A 24662-nucleotide genomic window follows, 5' to 3' on the forward strand; every position below is an offset into this window, starting at 1 on the left:
TATCTGGAAATGTCTTCTCAACTATCCAATCTTTTTTCTTCAATAGATTTATACAAATAGTTGTTGATAGGCAGAAGCCTGAAGCTCAAAGTATCATTACTGCCGTGCTTCAAGGATTCATCCTTGGCCCAACTCTCTACCGTATGTTCATCAATGATCTCTTGAATCACATTCCAAGTAAATTCATTGATATATATGCAGACAAAACTGCCATCTATGGCAGCACTTCAAAGGCCAACTATGCACAAGATCTTGAGCACATGGTGCAATCGGGAAAAAGGTGGTTGGTTAATTTTATCATATCCAAAGTCAAATGTCTATCTTTTCGCCATAAACACTTTGATCCTCATTTGCTCTTAATTGGTATGAATAACCCCCGTCTTAAAGAAGCACCCAGCTCTGACAAGCTTCTGGGTTTGACCTGCACTCATGACCTGAAATCTGCACCTAAATCTAAACGTAAAATCCATGAAGAAAACTTATTTCCTAGAACTGCCTGCCTTTAAAACTGTGTTCCACTACAATATGGTTGTCCATATTGTACCTATTTACAATGCCTTCCCACGGGACAGAGTTAGACACCAGGGTCATTTTTTAACGTGGAGAAAAGGCTAATGATTTCTTCTCAACAAGCTGAACATATAATACCCCATGCTGGACATTTTTTATTCTGATGGAAGCTTCCACATCTTTTACAATGTTTGTATTTCACTGTATTTATTTCTTGTCTATTCCCTTCATTTATTTCAGCTAGTTGTCTCATGTGGTCTGTGGAAGCTTCATGTCTGCCACAATCCATAGCTTCATGCAATTTCAAATCTTCACCATTTGCTAGATCCCGTTTTGAAGTTCTGGATGTTTCGCTCCAGATATGACCTGCATAACAATTTTTCCTGTCATTGAAATCAGTGAAATCGCCCAAATTGATTGATTGCCAGCTGTAGTTGGGGACCCATCGCATTGTACTGGGAGGAAGGTTCACATACCTCCCCACAGTGACTTAGTCCATAATACATTGTAGTTTACATTGCACTGTACAGAACCTACTGTTGATTTTATAAAATTATGTCATATCAAAAAACTTACTGTTGATTTTATATGTCAGACCTTTCAGCTTGTGTGATAATAAAACTTCTCCAACACACTTGTGATGTTAGGCTGTATAAGGTGTTAACTTTGGGCAAAATCGCCTGTTCTTTCTTTCATCGGATTATTTTGATTATCGATTATCAATGCTTATCAAAGACATTCGGAATAAAACCTATCTAACAACACTGCTAGACACATAAAATAGCTTTGTGTGAAATTTTATAAAATTGACCCAGTCGTTTCCGCGTCCATAGGAAACAAACTCTTTCTCACACACACACATACACACATAGACAGAAACACATCCAAAATTCCTTTTATAGAATAGTATATATATATATATATATATATATATATATATATATATATATATATATATATATATATATATACTAGCTGTACCCGGCCACGCGTTGCTGTGGCTCAGTTTGTTAAAATGGAACACATGTGAAAGTAGAGAAAAGTTTGATTCTTTTTTTCAAGAGAATGTACAAATTATTTATTTTTTTTAACAGATGTTAAGACAATAAACAGAAAAATACTTCCCATCATTAATTATGCAAAAAAATAAATAAAATGTTGATTTAGTGTTTCAATATGCTTATGAATTACGATAAAACTTGCTGAGTATGCACTGTTTTACAGTTGTTGTAAAAATGGAACGGAAACTTAAATTTCGCTTCATTTTAATCTTTCTTAATTTTTTAATTGTGTCCCCCCAAACGAATATAATGAAAACAGTACCATTCAACAATTGTACTTTATGTATATAAAACACAAAATATTAATTAAAAAAAAAATTAAAAAAAAAAGTTAATAACGAAAGTGAAATAATTCCATTTTTAAACGAAAATGTCAGTTTACCTAACTTACTGTATTAATGCTATTTTTTTTAAGCAAGAAAAAAAAGGTAAATATCCAGATACGCTACTACAGAACACCGACCACTCTAATTTGTTTTTGTATAGGTAATTGAGGTCGCTAACAACGAATATGATAGTCAAACTTGGGGCAAATTTACCGTTTGCATGGTATTTACCCCTGAACCCACGAACTTCTTTCCACCATTTTGCAGCTTCCGTTTATGCTACGCGCATGCACGCTGTAGCATAAACGACGGCTTCACTAAGCAAACTACGTTGGGGGGAGGTGTTCTGTAGTAGCGTATCTGGATATTTACCAAAAAAAATATTTAGGTTTGGCTATAAATTCCTAAACTCATTTCACCCTAAATAATTTAGGTGACTGAAATAGGAATCTAATTGAATCTTTAATTTCCTGAATAGTATACGATAATTCATTTTTCTTCGAGTTATATCGAATACATTAATACGGACTTTAGGGGCTTTTTTCGTAATGTTACTGTAAAAATTATTTTTTATTGTTACAAATTACGATGCTTTTAAAAAAGCAAAAATACATTTTTGCGTTTTTTATTTACTACTGAAAACCATAACTTTAGTAAATGTATTTTTTGTTTAAACAAAATAAAACATTTTCACTAAGAGTTAAGTAAAAATAATTAGTTCATTATATTCTGCGATCATTATTTGAAAAATACTGCAATTTTCATTAAAATTCGTTAATTTCCTGATTTTTGGTGAATTTTTAAGTAAAGGGAGGAGTCAAAATGTGTATACACTTTGAGCGTCGACATTCATTTTGCGACCACGTGTGGTTAATTTAAATTAAAGTTCAATCACATGGTAACATTATCAATAATCATGTAATTAAACCTATTGAAAATTTACAGATATTGTAAACACATTCTGTTTACATTAAGCCTGTGGTGTTTTTTTAGTGATGCAATGTTGTCAACTGAGATTTAAAAAAACCCCGCGAGATCAGGAGAAAGAAATGTCCAGAAAATCACTTTTACTGTACACATAGATTCGAAAAAGTTGTCAAAAAACAAATATATAACAAATAAATGTAATCAAAGGCAAGATAAGTAACTTTTCTACCTAACTGGATATATTTTTCGTGTTTTTATTCAATGTAACATGTTTATTCAGCTCGAAAATCATACAGTGTTTACCGATGTATTGGAACATTCAAGATGGAGTCTGATTCTCTCTTTAACATGGTAAGTTTGGGAAAAGATGTTATAAATAAAAAACCGGATAAAATACTGTTAAAAACTCGCTCAATACATGTTACTGTGACATAGCTTGACATATATTCGGCGGGTTTTTAATAGTATTTTGTATAGTTTTTTATTTATAACACCTTTTTCCAAACTTACGGTGTTAAAGAGGGTGTGAGACGCCATCTTGAATTTTCGAATACATCGGTAAACACTGTATGTTTTTCGAGCTGAATAAATATGTTACATTGAATAAAAACACGAAAAATATATCCAGTTTGGCAGAAAAGTAACTTATCTTGCCTTTGATAACATTTATTTGTTATATATTTGTTTTTTGACAACGTTTTCGAATCTATGTGTACAGTAATACAAACCCAAACTTCGGAGGTTGGAATCTCCCCCAACCCACCTAAAATGTACTTGGAAAAATCGATTTTATAGTGAGATTTAAGAATGGTTAGTCGAAAAAAAGGTGAGAAACAAAACAAATAATCAATAAATAATTGTTACCAAAGGCAATAAATGCTACTTTTTTTTTACTTACATTGAATATTTTCAAGCGCTTTTCTTTATTTTTTAATAATCTAATGCGGGTGTGTGGGTGCCGAATACCTCCAGATTTTCTAGAATTTCCCGCTAGATTGTAAACGAAATCTCCAGATATAGCAGGAAAACCGCTAAATTGTAACACTGGTCACGTGACAGGAAGCGGTAATAAATAATTGTCCCTAAATAAAAAAATGGCCTCTCGGTACAAAGAAATCCACCTATTTATCATAGAAAAATTAAGTATAATGTTATAATTAAAAAGAAATATATAAAAACACACATGGATATAGTAAACATATTATACCAAAACGTGGAAGCCATCCGTCCAGTGGTTTTTTAGACAATTAACTCCGAACGCACCAACATTTACATTTATATATATATATATATATATATATATATATATATATATATATATATATATATATATATATATATATATCCAGTAAAACAGTCACCCCATGGTGCAACAAAGGACGAACCAACTGTCTTAACAGCATATAATGGTTCTATATCAAAACATGGATCAATCAAAATACAAGATTCACAAAAAAGAGAATGAAAGACATTTAAGTTCCTTGTTGTGACAACAGAGGTACCTGCTATCACAGGACCAACTTCAATCAGGGATCTAAAACTGGTAATCTTTTATCGTGCGATCCAGGAGACCCCAGTTCTAATAAGATCAGCACAAGGTTTGTTAAATATATATGTACCCAGACCATTTTGACAGTATAAGTAATTTTGAACATAAATGTCCTATTGTCTGGAAACCAGACAACCATCCTTTTATACATGCACCTAGAAAATGTACCATACATATGAGGGATGAAATAGAGCTTCTGATGCATTTTGTCAATTTGTCGGCAGTACTTCTTTGCCGTAATCGTTTTGCCAAGATTCCAGAAGCTGTGATGTATGAGACTAGCCACATACCATCAAACAGTCACCATAACCTTTTTTTTGTACAATTTCGGATTTGGGAAGTGTTGTGGAGCTTCTCTGGGATCCAACCACTGTGCCGAATGTCGCTGGTTGTCGTAGAGGATCCATTTCTCATCATACGTCATAATCTGCTTGAGAAATGGGTTGTTTTTGTTGCGCAGAAAGAGTGCAGACAATATTTTGATTATCCTTCAATTCATATGGCCCCCATTTATCCAACTTTTTACTTCCCTATTTGCTTTAAATGGCGATGACTGTTGAGTGGTTGACATCGAGTTCAACAGCAACTTCTTGTGTGGTTTTGTGAAGATCGGCTTTAATTAAGGCTTTCAAATGTTCGTTATCAAACGTAGTCAGCCGGCCGTGACTATCTTCACCTTCGAGGCTCTCATCACCATTGCAAAATTTATTGAACCACCATTGTGCCACGTGTTTATTAGTGGTTCCTATGCCAAAACCCATCATTGATATCACGAGCGGTCTCTGCAGCTTTTCAGCCTAGTTTGGATTGGAACAAGAAAATTATGCGGATTTGAATTTTGTCCATGCTATCGGAAAACCTGCAAAAAAAAAAAAAATTAATGAATAACGCTATTCGATAAATTGATATATAACATGGCTATATATATATATATATATATATATATATGTATCAATTAATTAATTATATTGTGTTGTAATAGTTGCAAACCATCTATATCATCAATGCGTTTCTGTGTTTGATAAACTGCTAGCAAACGCGGCACCCACTTTGATGACAGCTTTCTTATTGACAAATATTCATACAAAATGAGGAATGCACTGCCTTCAACTTCTTTGATATCCTGTGTAAGTTCAGTTTATGACCGAGTTTAAATTCGTTTGTGTTTTCTGGGGTAACTGCCAAATTTAGGTGACCTGAGAATTCAACAATAGTTGTGTCATTTAAAGTCAGTATATCACCCCTATACCATTGTTTCTGATGGAGTGGAATCTGGATAATGTGTCTCAACTCATTATTTTGCTTGAACAGTATTTCTTTCTTTCAGAAAGCAATGTAGATTTTTTACCCTTATTTGAAAATGTGCAACAGTAACGTAACTGTAATCTATAAACCAATAATCTGATTAGGTCCACATGTTGACACATGCCATTTAAAGGTTAGTACTTTATAAAAATAATACATGTTTTTATTAGAAATGCCATCTAGACGTCAAGCCTGGAACGCCTTGACCAAGGGTTTTCTCATGGAACTAAAGCTAACACAGTCTAGATCATTATTCAGATGTCTTGTTTTTTATTGACTGTACTATGTGTTGCTGTTACTATTCAGTTCTAGGCAATCTAGCCTCCCAGGATTTGCCTCCTCCCTTTAAGAAGGCATTAGTCTATTGCTAATCACCGTAGACACCTCTATTGAGGACTGCCAACTGTGCCGTCAGATATTCTTTGCAGAGTGCCAATTTTTAAAATGACACTTTCCAACCCTTGTGTCACATCATCCTGCCGTTGGAGAGAGATAAATCCTGTTAGTACCCGGGCAACCTCAAGTAGGTTTGCTAAGAATAAAATAAGTTAAATAACTCTTTTAGTACAACTAGGTTTTATAATATAAATTCAGCCAGGGATTTTTTTCCCTAGGCACTAAAACCAACAGAATGTAGGCCATTTTTTTAAAAATGATTTTCCCTGTTGACTGTGGTATGTTGCTCGTCCTGTGAAGTTCTAGGAGATACACCCCCCTAGGCTCCGTCTTCTCTCTTTGAAAAGGGTGTTAATTTATTGTTAATCGCACAAGACACTTCTACTGGAGAATGCCGATGGGGCTGTCTGGACATTTTTTGCAGGTCAGAGTGATCTTCCCCTAGGGCGCTAACTCTTCAATCCCACTATTTGACCCTTGTGTCACGTCTTTTCACCGTGGGAAGAAGATAGATAACTTTGTAATGCTATGAATTAGGTATACTCCTATAATTTTTTTTTTGTGTATTGATATTCATATTAAAAACCCTTTTTTCTATTTATTTAAAAGAAATTACAACTTTGTAATATATGGACCATGGAATTGCATTCATCTGCAAAAGATCTTGCTAATTTGTATATTCTTTTAAACATTCATTTTAATTAATTCCCTATTATTAGTTTAATTAATTCCCTATTAGTTTTTTTTTCAGTTTTCTTACGCGATGATCAACTTTAGTTAACGATTACGTGTAATTATATTCATGCAGATATTCTACATGATTTATATTTGCGTAATATTTGCGTAAAAACACAACACTCTTTCTGTATATATTATGTATGCGTATATATATTTGTTAAAAAAAGTTTGCCTACCAAATTCCTGTGTCAGTTTTTTTGCTACAGACATGAGACTTCATATATAGGGTATTCAAACCCATACAAAACTTTATATTTGGGTTTTAGCCGATGAAAATCGGTGCAAAAGTGTGAAAATTAAAAAAATGAAATTTTCCAAGTGAAGGTCGAACGACGGCATTACGAATATGCATGCGTAACGTAGTAGCTATTGGTTCATGTTTTAATTTTTAGTCTTGCAGCAAACGTGTATTATAGATCAGTCATTAATGTCAAAGGAAAAAAGTAAATTGTAAGTTAAATGTTTTGATTTCAATTCTCGAGTTAAAATTGGCGCACAAGTTTAAATTTTTTTAATCATTACTATATATTGAGTCAAATATAATATAATAACAAATACGAAATCCGCATTAATAAAAATATCATATTTAAGCGTATTTTACGACCGGGCAATACCGGGCGGCCTGGTAGTTTCTTTAAATAATTATAATAATTACTTTATTCCCGATCGCTTGAGACGCCTCTGCTGGGAAATGCCGATGGGGCTGTCCAGGCATTTTTTGCAGGGGAGAGTGATCTTCCTATAAAGCACTGGCTATTCAATCCCATTTTCCGACCCTTGTGTCACATCTTTCCAACTTTGAAGGAAGATAGATAACTTTGTAATGTTATGAATTAGCTATTATTTCTTTAAATGATACCCAGGCAACGCTAAGTGACCCTGCTAATAATGAAATAAGTTAAATTATTCTGTAACAAGATAACTTGATATTTGAAAAGAATATTAAGTCATTTCAGCTGGGATTGTTACCATCAGCGCATTTTACATCCGGTTATCAAGTTTCGCGGTAATTCACTGAAAAACAAGCTGCACATTTGGTATTAATTTATTTTTTGAATAGTCAATAAAACATATTGTTAATTCGGCGAGTTGACTAGTGCTAGTATGGATGTGTAGTATTAGGTGTCTCAGAAACTTCGTGAAAAATATTGAATAATTCGACCCCCTGTCTTTCCAAGCTTATAACTACTCGAAAAATGTAATTCAAACCCTAATTTTTTTCAATTAAAGGAGCAAGGACAAAGGTTTCATTAAAAAAAAGGTTTTAAACTTCGGACTTTACAGGTAAATTTCCCAAAAACTGTTTTTTTGTTTGTTTTAAATTAGAATATATTATTTATTGATCTTTTATCTTCAATTTGTGATATATAAAACTTTGGCACATAAATTAATTATTTACTTTTTAACAGACATTTCAAAATGGGGAGGGGCGTGAATTAATTCGACCCCCTGTCTTTCCACGTTTATAACTACTTGAAAAATGTAATTCAAACCCTAATTTCTTTCAAATTAAAGGGGCAAGGACCAAGGTTTCACTTAAAAAAATACAAACAACATAGTTTTTTTAAAACAAAAAGATTTTAAACTTCGGACTTTACAGGTAAATTTTTCAAAAACTGTTTTTTTTTTGTTTGTTTTAAATTAGAATATATTATTTATTGATCTTTTATCTTTAATTTGTGATATATAAAACTTTGGCACATAAATTAATTATTTACTTTTTAACAGACATTTCAAAATGGGGAGGGGTGTGTATTAATTCGACCCCCTGTCTTTCCACGTTTATAACTACTCGACAAATGTAATTCAAACCCTAATTTATTTTCAATTAAAGGGGCAAGGACCAAGGTTTCACTTAAAAAAATACAAACAGCATAGTTTTTTTTTAAAACAAAAAGGTTTTAAACTTCGGACTTTACAGGTAAATTTCCCCAAAACTGTTTTTTTGTTTGTTTTAAATTAGAATATATTATTTATTGATCTTTTATGTTCAATATGTGATATATAAAACTTTGGCACATAAATTAATTATTTACTTTTTAAGAGACATTTCAAAATAGGGGGGCGTGAATTAAAAAAAACGTTTGTCTAAAATATTATATTCGGTTTATTGGAAAGAGCGTAAAATTTCACATTGACCCTGAAAATATCGTAAAAATAGAATCGATAGAAAAATTTTGATAGATTTTTAAAGTTTAAAAATTGAAAAATACTGAACTCGTAAAATTCAATTAATTTCATTAGTGTTTTTTTTTTTTTTAAATAATAAAAATAATATTTCTATTACTTTTTATACAACTTTAATAGTTTATTTTGGAAGTATAATCAATAAAGAAAATAAACAACCCACTTTTAAAAGAGAAATTACGAGTTTTTTATATTTTATTCGCAGTTTCGTGTTAGGGGTGTCAAAAATTCCTACAAAAATTATACAAAATAGTGTAGTATCTGTTCTGTTTTCGATTGATGAAAGAAATACTTCTAAATTGAGTGAGGTAATTTTTTTATTGTCCTTATCTCGAGTACACTTTTTCAGGAAAGCTGAAGCCCCCCCTCTCCTTTAAAAATCGACTTTCACTTTAATTCTGTCCTCGTGGGGATCAAGTAAAAGACCAAAACAATCAATATCTATATTTTTGTAAGTAAAAAAAGCAAAAACATTTTTTTTTTAATTTCGTAAAAAAGAATATCGCTTTTAAATAAGCCAAACACTTGTTGTGTAGCGGTGAGGGTATATATATATATATATATATATATATATATATATATATATATATATATATATATATATATATATATATATAATTTTTTCAATTCTCGTTCAGTAAAACAACAGTTATTTATGATAAATTTACTGGTGTTCAAAATCGTAAAAAAACGTAAGAAGGTGAGCGACGGTTTTTATTACTGGTTTCCATAGCAACCGCGTCGTTTCAGCGACTACTGTGGCTACCAATTCAACGCTCCCGTGAAAAGAGAATTAACAAGTGAAGCAGAGAATGAAAGAATGAAAGAGAGATAATTGAGGGGATTTTATTGAAAGCACACGAGTGGCGTACATTATTATTACGTATGTGTATGTTATGTTCATGGGCGCAAAAAGACCCCAACAAACTGAAATGAAACAAAGAACGAGTGAATTTACTGGAAGCCTGGAAAAAATTATGGATTACCATAGAAAAATGCGAGCATGAAAAGTAATACGGTTAAACTTAAACATGAAAAAAAAAATAAAGGACTAGTTGTTTAAACTGGAAAAGAAAAGGACAAAATATTCTCGTAAAAAATATAATAAATTTATAACTTAAAATATTGCAGCATTAAATTTTTTTTTTTAAAGTCAATTTATAACATTATATAATCAATTTTTAATGCTGCAATATTTTAAGTTATGAATTTATTATATTTTTTACTAGAATATTTTATTCTTTTCTTTTCCAGTTTTAACAGCTAGTCCTTTACTTTTCCATGTTCAAGCTTAACCATATTACTTTTCATGCTCGCGTTTTTTCTATTGTAATATATAAATATTCCATCCTCAATTCTTATATCCAAATCAACAAATATAGTTTGTGTTTCCGCGAATTCACAATTAAATTCTTAATTCTTTTGGATATATCAAATGTTATGAATTTTCACCTCTGTATTTAATTATCTAAATACATTATTTTGATCAGCACCTTCTTTGATCAGTCTTATTATTAAAGTTGAAACTGTTAAGCTTAGAGTAATGCGAACTAGTCCCCCCAAATGCGGACATAATGCTTCTGCAATACTATATATATATATATATATATATATATATATATAAATTACAATAAGTTTACCAAGATAATCAAAATGGTAAACTTAAAATATATTATAAATATTAAAGAGTTAATATTTACAAGTAAAGTAATCTCAACCAGATGTAAAAGCTCAATAAAACCAAAAAGGAAATTCTGCAATACTATATATATATATATATATATATATATATATATATATATATATATATATATATATAGCAGGTATTATTTTTATTTGGCATACGAACGACATGAAAGGAAAATGAATTTCTTTTATCAAACATTTTATAGATAAACATTCCATCCTTAAATCTTATATGTAAATCAAGAAATATAGTGTCTGTTCCAACGATATATATATATATATATATATATATATATATATATATATATATATATATATATATATATATATATATATACATACATAGATACATATGATGATGATGATGATGATGATGATTGGTGCATCTTTCCAGATGATCGCCGTCACATTGAATGCTCCCAATCTTGTTGTCCGTGCCATCGCAGATGACTCTGCACTCCCGCCACAGATTTGCACATTTTGAAGCAGATGTGACATACAAATTGAGCAATTTCCATCGAAGTTGACTTTCTCTGGAGGCTGAAGGGTATTCCTATGAACAATCACATTTCTCCTCAAACCAGCAGTAGACTTGCAAACTTTGCTGCATGTTAAACAGATCGTTTGATTCGGACTAATAGGTGCAAAGTTGACCTGAACAGGAGTTTTGTGCGACTTAAGGTGGTTGACATAACCATCTTTTGACACAAAGCACTATTTCACAAGTGTCGCATTTCCAGCTCTGTGTGTCATGGTTAAGACCGTCAATTAAACCTTTGCGAAGCTCTCGTTTCAGATTGCTGTGTGCCTGCTTTCTTTTCTCTAGAGCATCACAACTTTCACATACAAGCTTTGCAGAGTAAGTCCTTTCCATGTGTCGATGTCGATTTGTAAGACTTTCAAATTATTCTTTGTAGAACCCTTGAACCTCTTTCTAGGCTTGTGTTGCGGGCGCTTGTCATTTTCCAGCTCTCCGTAAAAAAATTTGTTTTGGCAGCCTACAATCTTTCATTCGAACCAAGTGGCCCATCCAACACATGTGATATCTGATTACAAGGGTCTCAACATTCTGTATAGCTTAATTGCCATATATATTTTCAAAACTTACTATCTGGATCTACTCACGTATTGAGCACTGTTGAAATAAATACTCAAAATCGAAACATAAAATTTTATGTAGATACATGGAATAATAATTAAAAATAAAAATAATAATAATATATATATATATATATATGAAATAAAATGGAGGTGGAAGGACCTGGATACTCAACGTTTCGCCCGATTTATGCGGGCTTCTTCAAGAGGGATGGTCTTGAAGAGGCCCGCATAAATCGGGCGAAACGTTGAGTATCCAGGTCCTTCCACCTCCATTTTATTTCATATCGTCGGATTTAATCCAGCTCAACAAAGAGAGAGAGAGAGAGAGAGAGAGAGAGAGAGAGAGAGAGAGAGAGAGAGAGAGAGAGAGAGAGAGGGATATTAAAGGAACAAACCAAGTTGTGTGTTCATCAACGTTTCGTCTTTATGTCGAGACTTCTTCCGGGTGAATGAAATTAAGAAAACAAAACACCAGTACAAATATTTTAAAATATATTTTTGATGTAAGGAAATATATGACATTGTTCCATTTCAGAAACAGAAACAATCGTTGGAAATTCCAAAAAAAAAAAAGGTGGGGGGCGTAGTATTGTGAAAGAGAGTAAAATTTTTTATAACGTCATATAGCTGTTAATATATTTAAAAAAAGATGTGATACTCCACTAAGAAGGTTGCCCATAGGAAGACCAACATTTTGCTTGTAGAAATAATTATTGAATTGAAGTCAGTTATAAGTCTGATAATTTTTTATAAAAGTGTTGGGAGGAAACTGTAAGTTAATGTTTGATTTTTTTAGGTGTTCATGGAGTAAATTTAAACATTTTTAATGGGGACATTAGTATATAATGATGTTATATCTAAGTTGTGTATAGTTTTTTTATGTATATTAATGTATTCGATGTATGATGTCCAAGTTTTTTTTAATAAGTTTTTAAAAAGATTTGCTGAAAGTCTCATTTTTTTAAAAATTTAAATCAGTGTTGGTATATATGTCTTTTTCTGTCAACAGTGTAGAAACTTTCTCCAGTTTCATTATGACTATAGCACCACCTTTATCAGCTGGTGATATAATTATGTTCTTGTTATTCGTTAGGTATTTCAAGGCATCTATGCATATCTTTTGTCGCACAATTTCATAGGGCTGAGTAGCTGCGACTGAAATAACATCCTGTATGAAACCTTTTTTAAATCTGTATCTTCATGTTTGTAATTCTTCAAAATTGTGTCGGTGTTAATATTCGAATGTATGCCAGTTGCGAATTTTAGTCCTAAACCGAGGGCTTCAATTTCGATGTTTAAGAGTTCTTAGTGGTAAGATTTTGTTGGTTGGTTGTTTTTGTTTTACGACATATCAACCTTTTTCAGGTTATTTAATGCCGAATCCAAAGATTTTGAAGAAATTTTTTTTAATAGAATATATTTGTTGTTTTCACGTCGGCTTCTATTTAACCCATAGTTGGAACCCTAACAGGCACTACCACTCCAGATTAGAGTGGACCTGGAAACAATGGTAATTAAAGGGTGGCTCCACACTCCCCAAAGCCCGCAAACTGGGGCCTCACCTCCGGATATAGTTTAAGGTCATATCCAGGACCATAAGATTTTGTATTAGATCCGGGCGTCTTATGGTTCTCCATTTGCTGTTTGAGATAATTTTTTAAGTCTGTTCTTCAGTTTGAAAATATGGCATGTATTGAATCTTTGAACTGATTTGTTTATATTTGTGAAAGATGTGTGAATCGTTGGGTGATTCTGTTGTAGGTCGATAGCTGATGTTAGAGCTTCATGGAATATGTAAGAACTTTGCTGTTTTAAAAGATCCGCTGAAGAAGCTAAAAAATCTTAATATAATCCAGGAAAATGTGGTGTGAATATTTTTAAATATTTACGAATACATGTACTTCCCTCGATCAAGGCCAACGGTTTTGGGAAAATATCAGATATCTTGTAATTCATATGCAAAACTAGGAAAACAAATGACTATGATTGAAACATTGTATAGCTGTAAAAAAAAGTGCCAAAAATAACCTGTGGATGATGAATAATCACCTTAATCTGCTACCTTTAGAGCAAATTTCACATAGCCTACTACGCAATTCAGGTCATTACCTTTCCAACGAGCCTTCATTTGTTAACTTCTGATCAATATTCACTGAGATTTTGAACTTATAAAAATGCCGAAAAGGTGGTATATATATATATATATATATATATATATATATATATATATATATATATATATATATATACCACCTTTACGGCATTTTTATAAGTATATATATATATAAATAAAATGAAGACTCGTTGGAAAGGTAATGACCTGAATTGCTAAGTAGGCTATGTGAAATTTGCCCTTAAGGTGGCACCTTAAGGGGATTATATATATATATATATATATATATATATATATATATATATATATATATATATATATATATCAGGGTAAAGGTAATCAGGAGATAAACCCCATGAATTAAAACGATGTTATTAAGAGTGCTCAATAAAAAAGAGCCAAATATATTATTTTTATTTTTATACACAAATATTACATACTCGCTACACTGAACATGCTAATGTTTTGGAGCAAACTGATTTATTAAAACCAACAGTTCCTCATCAGGCAAGAGGAATAAAATTTTAATATTGAAATACTCATATTTGTGGATCTGTGGGATGAAACTATATGAAAACTTGCAGGCTTTGTGAAGATTATAATACTATTCTATGGTTAAAATTTCATTACAATTAGCACAAAAGAACCTATATTTTCAAACCAATAAAATATGCCCAAATTTGCATACATTTGTATATATAGCATCCTGCAGGCCAGTTTCTAGTTTTGCTGCTTCGGTTGTCTCCCCTGTGGGCTTACAAGCCACTAATATGCACACACACACACACACACACACACACACACACACACACACACACACACACTGTTTTGCTGTTGTGTCCACTGTACACACACACACACACATATATATGTGTGTATATATACATATATATATATATATATATATATGTGTGTGTGTGTGTGTGTGTGTGTGTATAAATATTAGTAGCTGGCAAGGTCACAGGGGAGACAACCGAAGCAGCAAAACCCTGTGTGTGTGTGTGTGTGTGTGCATGTGTGTATACATATTAGTCGCTGGCAAGGCCACAGGGAGACAACCGAAGCAGAAAAAAAATATATATGTGTGTGTGTGTGTGTGTGTCAGTATATTTTTGATTCGTTTCAATGTATTGCTGTTTTGTATGAAGTAAAAATAAAACCTGACTTACAAACCAATTTCAATCAGCTGTGCCAACAAATACATGTATCCAAATACTTCCTCAAGCTAAAATGAAGCTATTTCCGAGGAAAGCTAACATGAAATCTGCCCTACGAGAAACTTAACCGACCAGGAATATACATGAACCACTTTCAAAAACCGGAACTAATTTTATCAATCCAGAATAAATCTTAATTCAACTTCAGAAATAGATTTTCGAAAATAAAATCTTGAATGCTTTTGTTTTCCATTTTTTTTCTGATAAAGTCGTTTGTCGTTTTCATTGTATGTATGTCTGTTGGTATCTCCTTCCCACACTTTCAGTTTGTCGTTAAACTAAAATTAATTTTTTTTATCTGTAATCTTTGTTAGGTATTTTAAATTAGTTTGTGTTATGGTGTGATGTTTCTCTGACCTATTTGAGGAATAGATGGACTAGTCCAGATAGTATGAATTGAGTTATGACTAAATGTCTTTGTAGTCACTTGATGGCAGTCATAGCCACAGTATCTGATGCAGACTTTTTGTAACATATTATTTCTACAATTCTGTAAATACACTCTTCTAAATATGAGGTACCTTAAATATATTTGCGGACTTTTTTTTTACAGGCATTTAAAATTGTTGTAGACTTAATTTATTTTATATTTAATTTAATTTATTTTCAAATAACCGTAAGTAAGCTTACTTATTAAAGCAATTATAGTTATTTCCTCTTTAAGCTATGAGAGTTACTTTGCGTTTGATTTTCATAGACCAAGATGGATGTGTTTTATGCTTTCCTAAATCCAACATATGGTAACTTTTCGTAACAAGTTAGAATATTCGGCGTATCTTAAATAGTATGTGAGTAATCCCTCCACCTGGCAATAAGTTTCGTCCAGAAAAGGCGGGGTATATGCAGCTAGTATATATATATATATATATATATATATATATATATATATATATATATATATATATATATATATATATATATAATTTAAAGGAGATTAGAACAATAGTCTAAAGAGCTGAGTGTATTTTAATGTAACAGTGAAATTACTAGTTTAATTAAAATACAGGAAATAGAAAGTGCTCGTTGTAATTTAGATATATAATAAGCTCGATAGTTAAATGTCCTAGAGCTAATTCAATATTAAGTAATGTGATTTATAATTTAAAATTTAAAAATCAAATTTTAATTAAATTAAAAATCCGTTTCATAAGAAGGAACAACAACAAAATCAATTATCTGTACGATCGTTTCGGAAAACAATGCTTTTTATTGTGGTATACATCAAGTTATGTAGAATAATTATATATAGTTTTTTGGTAAGCAAAGTCTCCTCATCAGCACATTTTGGAGGGTTTTTATTGAATTTAAAAGACACCATAAATAAACCTAGCATTAAAAGTAAGATAAAAAGCTATAGCAAACATCTAAATGACTACTTTAACCACAGTTCCTGATTTCAAAAAAAAAAAAAAAAAAAAAATATATATATATATATATATATATACATATATATATACATATATATATATATATATATATATATATATATATAACTGTGAGGGAAAAAAGAGTTTTCAGACCTATTTTTTCTCAATTTCATTATTAATTTTGCTTTATTTTTTAGTTTCACCTCTTTCATCATTTGCTACTTGCTATTCTGTTTATTTTCATGACTATATTTTACGAAAAAAAAAACCCAGAATTTAATTCTTGTTAAACATTTTTTTTCTTTTCAGGTGAGCCAAAAATTTATGCAGGTAAACTAAATTTATCAATAATGGCTAAAGGAATGATGTTGACGGATAGTGAGAAAGGTGAAATTGTTAAATTACTTGCTGCGAAGAAGTCTACATTAGAAATTAAAAATATTATGAAGCCAGATCATCGAACTGTAAAACGTTTCGTCATTGACGGTAAAGATGTAAGAAAAAGCGCACAAAAGTGGCAGACCAAAGGTGACTTCACCACGAGATTTGAGAAAAAACCAAGAGGCGTGTGCTAGCAAACCCACACAGCACAAGCAAAGCTATTTTCGACCATGCAGGAGTGCCTTGCATCTCAAAAAAAATCCTAAATCGGATTTTGAAACAAATAATGGACCGGACAACACCGAAAAAATGCCCTCCTTTGAGTGATATCTACTATCATAAAGCGACTAGCATGGGCCACTAAATATTTGAAAACCAATTTTCAAAATGTTCTCTGGACAGGCGAATCTAGAGCAACCCTTGACGGCCCCGGCGGTTGGACCTAGGGATGGCTTCGTAAAGGCAGTAGCCCACGCTTGCGATTCAGACACCAACAGGAAGGAGAGGAAGTGATGGTTTGGGCTGGGATTATTAGTAGTGAGTTTCTTGGCCCTTTTCTTGTCCCTGAAGGTGTCAAAATGAATTCTGTGAACTACTGCAAGTTTTTGGAATAGAAGTGATTGCCCTGGTTGAAATCACAAAATGATGCTCTCAACCAGAATCTAATTATCCAACAAGAAAATGCCCCAAGCCATGCTTCTCGGTTAACAAAAGCTTGGCTTTCAGCCCATGGGATTTATGGTGAACCTCTGATGGATTGGTTTACACAGATCCCGGATTTGTATCTGATAGAGAACCTCTGGTCGATTCTGAAGAGGAAGGTTTACGAAAACGGGAATCAATTCAGCAGTAAAAAAGACCTTTGGGAGAGTATTAAGAAGGTATCTTCTAAAATCACACCTCAACGAGTGCATAAATTAACATCCTCTGTTGATAGGAGGCTGATGGATTTGATTAAGAATTGAGGAAAGCGCATAAAAGGTTAAATTGTTATAAAAATTTGTATTGTTTTTTTAATTGTTATTTGAGCAATATCTGTGGTTTTCTTGTAATATGTTATAAATATTAATAAATATATGGCAGTATTAGCATAATGACACAATGTTTCGAATTAAATTATGTTTAAAAATGTTATTTATTTTGAAATAAATGAGTTATATGGCTTATATTTCGTCCTGAAATTAAAAAAAATCCATATTTTCCCCCAGAATATTATTATTATTGGTTTCTGTTTTTAGGAATTTACTTTATATATTTGCATATCGAACAATGAGTAACATAGCTATTATATTGGAAAATATTGAAGCCTAAATTCATCAATATATACGTTTTGCAAATATTTTTGACCCTCACAGTGTGTATATATATATATATATATATATATATATATATATTTTCAGAAAGTGTGAGAGAATATATAATCATTTCCCACAGCTGAACCAACGTCGCAGCCCACAAAAGCCAAGAAAGCCAACAAACCGGAAGTCCAAGACTCGAGTTTCGCCCTCATTTGGGCTCATCAGTTAGACACATCCGAGCTCAGGATTTGAAACCAGAGCCTCTTGCATGCTAGGCGAGCACTCTACCAACTGAGTAAACACGCCACACAAATATTCACACCACATTTTCCTGAATTATATTAAAAAGCTTTCCACTGTCAGATCAGTGCTGCGGGTTGCTTCATCTGTGTAAGTTAATAGACATTCCTGGGTGTGTGGCTGGACATTCTATTGATTACTCGTTGGGTTAGCTTGCGGGGTGATATCGTCCTTTCGAGTATATAAAATTTGTACTGGTGAGACGTTGGCTTGAGTTAAATCTGATTTGATACCTCGTCCCTTGTTTCGATATGAGGTAGGTTCATTCCACTGTCGGATCTGTGCTGCGGGTTGCTTGATCTGTGTAAGTTAATAGACATTCTTAGGTGTGTGGTGTGTTTGCTCAGTTGGTAGAGTGCTCGCCTAGCATGCAAGAGGCTCGGGTTTCAAATCCTGAGCTCGGATGTGGACGAAACTCGAGTCTTGAACTTCCAGTTCGTTGGCTTTCTTGGCTCTTGTGGGTTCCGACGTTGGTTCGGCTGTGGAAAATAATTATGTATATATATATATAATTATAAACCTCAAATGATCTTGTAATAGGTGTTGTAACCCCACATCCGGTTTACAACTTCCGGTTGCACATGCATACATAAACATAAGCCCAAAACAGCGTAAACAAATAAACACAAATCGCTATTTTTGCAGAATTTGACCTGCACACTGAAATATTAATGTTATTATTTCGAAATTATTATTTAACATTGGAAGGGTGGGGTGTTTTGCAACTATTATGTATTACAACTATACTGTCACAATTTTCTTACAAATAAATCAACTTTGACTCGTTGACAACCGTAAGAACCATTTACAACAGCGATTTCCCCACCGCCTTCCTATTTAAAAAAAAAAAATTATTCTCTGTTTTTTAATAGACCTTTCTTAAAAAACATTCATACATTTTCTTCTACACTACCAACATAATATATATAAATATGTTTTTTTTAATTTGTGTTACAAATAAATAATCAACGCGACAATAAAACATATTGTTTTACTGTGTACGTTTTCAGTGTCCAATTTGTTTTTTGTTTTTCATGTTTAAATTATCCAAATAAGCAATTGTTAATTCTTTCTGCTTTTTTTTTACATCCTACGTGTGAATTTGTGTGTGATCTCTGTGATATAGGAGGAATATAGCTTTTATATCACTTTAGTTCTCCCATTCCCTCCCTAAACAGTTTCAATATTTTACCATTCTCCTCTCACTGCACAATTATTTCGCTCTTAATGTAGCTATCGTTAGACGTCGCATCCCTATTATGTGACCTACTATCTTCTCTCCTTTTCTGATGAGAAGAATTAGGCCTCGAAATACCATGGTATAAAGAGTTCTCATTTACCCTACACCCCTAACTGATGTATCATCCTTATTGAATGAATGAATAAATCGATATACATTAGTATATAATTTTATATTGTCGTTTTTTATTTTATTGATACTCTCTCTCTCCCTCTTCCTCCCTCTTTCTCTCCCACTCTCTCAACATATATATATATATATATATATATATATATATATATATATATATATATATATATATATACACTAGTGTTGGGACGATTAATCGGAATCGAAATCGGAGATCGGAAAAAATCGTAACTCTTTTGGGTATCGGAATCAGAAGAATTTGTACCGATTTTCCGATACCCCAAACGATTCGTTTAATTGTCTTTATTTTATTTATTTGTTTTTTTTTTTAGACCATAATATTCCACTTTTGGTAGTAATAATGATAAAATAACAAATATCTATTGATTTTAAAATACCAGTAAAACTAAAAATCTATACATCATCCTCTACAAGTGTACTTTTACGTTTGAGAAAATACGTGCACATTTAAAATGTGTTTTTACAGTAATCAGGAAAAAATTACAACTTTATACTTAAATATTAAGAGATTAATAAAGAACTAGAATCAGAATCGGTAATTGTATCGGAATCAGGAATTTAGTACGGACTGGGTAAACGTATCGGAAAAATATTCGAATCGTCCTACCACTAATATATATATATATATATATATATATATATATATATATATATATATATATATATATATATAGTGAATAAATGACAAAAATTATAGTCCAAAGTTCATGATGTTGACCATCTTATAATTTATTCCTTTAACTCAGTTGACATTTACAACTCTTGACAATATCTGTTTCGTAGCGCAAAATCAATAACTTAATTATAATATCAATCAGTGAATCTATTTTGCCCTTAACTCATCTGAAGAAATAGCAACAATCTCAACAAGATAAATTATAAGATGGTCAACATCATGAACTTTGGAATATAGTCTTTTGTGATTTATTCACTATATTGCTCTGTAATTACATTGAGCTTTTTAAATAAACATTGGCATATAATATAAGAAAATAAAATAGATTTACACAGAAACATATATATATATATATATATATATATATATATATATATATATATATATATATATAATCTTTTCAAAAAGAGGTGAGGGGGTGATAACGTACTTACAAATATGACACTGCCCTAACGTAAATATATATATTAGTATATAGGTTAACCAGAAATTTATTATTATGAAAATGTCTATCCATATTATGTTATAAACGTGGAATGTATTTGTATTCACAAGTTTAAGAATTAAGGTGTTGTAATTTTAATGTAGGTATTTTAATTATTTAGTATAATGATCGGATGGTTTCAAATCAGTTTATCTAAAAGAATGCTATTAAATCTAAAAGTAATGAGGAGGCCGTAAATGTTTGCATTGGAATGCTGAAACATCTACGGAAGCACAGAAGCGTAAGAATGAATGAAATTAATACTCGTGCATATGTAAGGTGTAAGTTTTTGTTAATTATGAAATAAAGATTATGAAATTATTGATATTTGTTATGAGGTAAGTATTTTTTTTTTTTAGAAAAGTACTGATTACGCATATATGAGGAAGTTTAAACACGAAATATAATTTCAGATAAAATTGAATGGTTATTTGTAGGTGTGGAATCGAACCCAAGACGCCCAGTTACAAGATCGGAGTGGTCTTGGCGTCCCCCCCCCCCAGAAGTAGACTCGCTCGCTTACATGAGAGGCGAGTGCGGGCTACATAAACAAGACATTCACGGCAAGGAGGATTTCTCAAATATACGTCGTCTTGCCGTTAATGTATGGAATAAATAGATAATCAGACTAGTTAAAATAATGACATAGACACATCTGAACATTAGAACCTTAATAAATAGATTATAATCTATTTATTGAAAAAAAAGTGCTATTGTATACAATAAAACGTTGATTAGGACTCAGTGGGAGGATAAAGGTTTCGTTTTAAAAGAAATGTGGAAATGCAGAGAGCGTTCGTGAACGGAGAAAGGATAGACGAGGATAGGCTGAGAAAAGGACAATTATGTATTGTATGTGCGATTGGTATGAGGTGGTTGTGATAGGAGGACTCATCATCATATGCGTATGAATCATATGATTCTATTGTTGGCATTGGTTTCCCCGATATTTTCTGGTCACAATTCTTTCTAGAAAGGCATCGGGTAATTACAGGAGGGGGCTCACGTGAAGGTTGCCAACAGCCTAAGTGAAAGTGATTTTTCATGGAACGAACTGGATTCGAACTTGGGACACCCAGGTCGTTAGTTCATGTCGTTAACCACTTAACCACCGACACCTCCCTCTATTGTAAGCAATGTAAGTATCAAGCAGGGAAAAAAGAGAGAAATAGTGAGTCAACTATGATAGAGGAGGAGTGGGATGAGGAAGAGAGGAGGAAGAGGAGGAAGAGATGATAGCTCTTTATGGCCAGATTCATAATGGAAATGTTGCTTGACTTTAAAGAGGTATAGGTATCATTGTCTTTAAAACCTTAGTTCAACCCAAAACGAGGGCATACAAAGATGTTTTGTTCACATTACATTTAAAATTTTGCTTGTTTGTTCAGTCGGAGAGACAGGTAGCAGGCAGAGAATTCCAAAAGGACAGCAACGGAGGAACGATGCTATTTATATAAAATATTTTTCTGCATGTTTGGATTACAGTGAAGGGGTGGGGTTTTGCTGCTAGTCAGGTTGGTCAAGAGTATTTATGTTGAAGGGTCAATTAATCAATAAGGATTTTATCACTCAATGAGGAACCCCTCCCTAGACTTTGGCAATCTAACTCTGTCCTGAGCTATCCACTGCCATGTGAGACCCATGTGTTGTATGAGGTCGTCCCTCCATCTCGTTCCTGGCCTTCCCTTTGGCCTCTTATGTTCACGAGGTGTCCATTCTGTTGTCTTGATGACCATCTGTTATGTTTTCTGGTTACGTGCCCTGCCCATCTGAGTTTGGATGTTTTGATGGCAGTATTGATGTCAATAACTTGTTTGTTGGCAGATCCAGATGTTTGTCTTTCAGTCTTGTAGAGTGATGTCTATCACCTCCATCTTCCTTTGTGTTACTGCCAAGATTTCACTTTAGTGAGTGGTCAGAGTCCACGTTTCACTACCGTAGATCATCACAAGTACTACATATTCATTGAAGATTTTCTCTTTGATTGACATATTTGCTTTTTGGCTTCTTACGATATTCTCCACTTTCCTAAAAGCTGCTTATCCTAATGCTATACGTTGGAAAGTACGAGTGCAGTAATTCTATCGGAACATATTCCACGGAAGTAGTTGTAAAACAGACACAGGGATGCAACATTGTGGTGATATGACAGGAGCTAGAGCTTGTCATACAGCGCAGGACCTGTTAGTTTAGAAGATTCTTTTTTTTTTACCTCCAAGAGGGAAAGATTGTAGTGGTTGATGCACCAGCTGAGATTTGACAACAATATTCCTTGCTTACATGGCTGTCTTCAATTCCAATGTGAATAAATTTCTGCTGAGTTATATATGTTCAATAAGTAATGCCCCTGATCCACTTCCAGTTGTTGGGTCTATCTGAAATTTTGCATGTGTAATGATTTATATGAGTATGTGGCAAATTACAGCACTGACTACAATTGACATCTTTCCAGAAGCGTGAATGTATTGAGTTCTCGTGGATAAATTTAGAAATGTGCCAAAAGGCAGGTGTAATAATTTTTTAATAAATTGATACTGGAAGGTCTAATAATTTTTTTAATATATTGATACTGGCAGGTGTGATAATATTTTTTTTACATATTGATACTGACAGGTGTAATAACTTCTTTTATATATTGATACTGGCAGGTGTAATATTTTTTTTATATATTGAAACTGGCAAGTGTAATAAGTTTTTTTATATATTGATACTGGTAGGTGTAATAAGTTTTCTATTTTTGTAGAAAGAGATCCTACCTTCTTTGCAGCACATTTGGCAGTGTCTTTTATGCATAGATTTCAATTTATGTTACCTGTTAGAGCGAGAAATTCAAACTTTTGTCTCTTGGGGAAAATGCTATCAGTTGTTGCAATCGGTGGTTAAAAAGCTTTCTTTTTTATAATGTTTAAAAGAAAGTAGCATTCAAGGTTACTATTTTTTAAAAAAAATAATTTGTTTACATCATTATCCACTAATTCCATATACCAACTATTTATGAGAAGCTTTCAATAAGTAATGCCCATGACCCACTTCAAGTTGTCTGACCAAGGTGGAATTTTGCATGTTCAATGATTTATATCTCTATGGATTATGCAGCAAATTACGGCTCTGAAGTAATTGTGGTTTCGTATTTACAGGTTTTTCAACTGAATCAGGTGTTAAATAAAGCCTGTGTGAGTCCAAACAAAACGGGATGAGGGTAAAAGATAATAGGGTGGTGGGGTAACACAGTTTCTGTCTCAGTTGGTAGAGAGGGAATCTGCAAGTTTGAAAATCTGTGGAAACAATCCTCAGATATAGTGGACCACCTTCTGATATTGATGAGGCATTTGTCAGTCAAATTGAGGCTGCCATTTTGAAAGATCGTACTGTGACTATTGGTCAAATAGCCCAAGACGTTAACATTAGCATAAGGTCTGTGGAAAATATCATTCATGACCATCTGCATATACATAAGGTGTCTGTCACATGACGTCCCAAGTTGCTGATATTTTTCCAGAAGCAAGAACACGTAGAATCTTGAGGATTTGAAATGTGCCAAGAAAATGAGTCCAAAAGTTTTCAAAAGATTGATTGCACAGAATAAAACTTCTATCATTATGATCCAGAGACCAAAGTCTGGTCAATGCGATGGATGCACTTGTACTCAT

The sequence above is a fragment of the Euprymna scolopes genome, chromosome 31 (assembly GCF_053919585.1).
Source record: "Euprymna scolopes isolate OS-2025 chromosome 31, ASM5391958v1, whole genome shotgun sequence".
In the NCBI taxonomy this organism is placed as follows: domain Eukaryota; kingdom Metazoa; phylum Mollusca; class Cephalopoda; order Sepiida; family Sepiolidae; genus Euprymna; species Euprymna scolopes.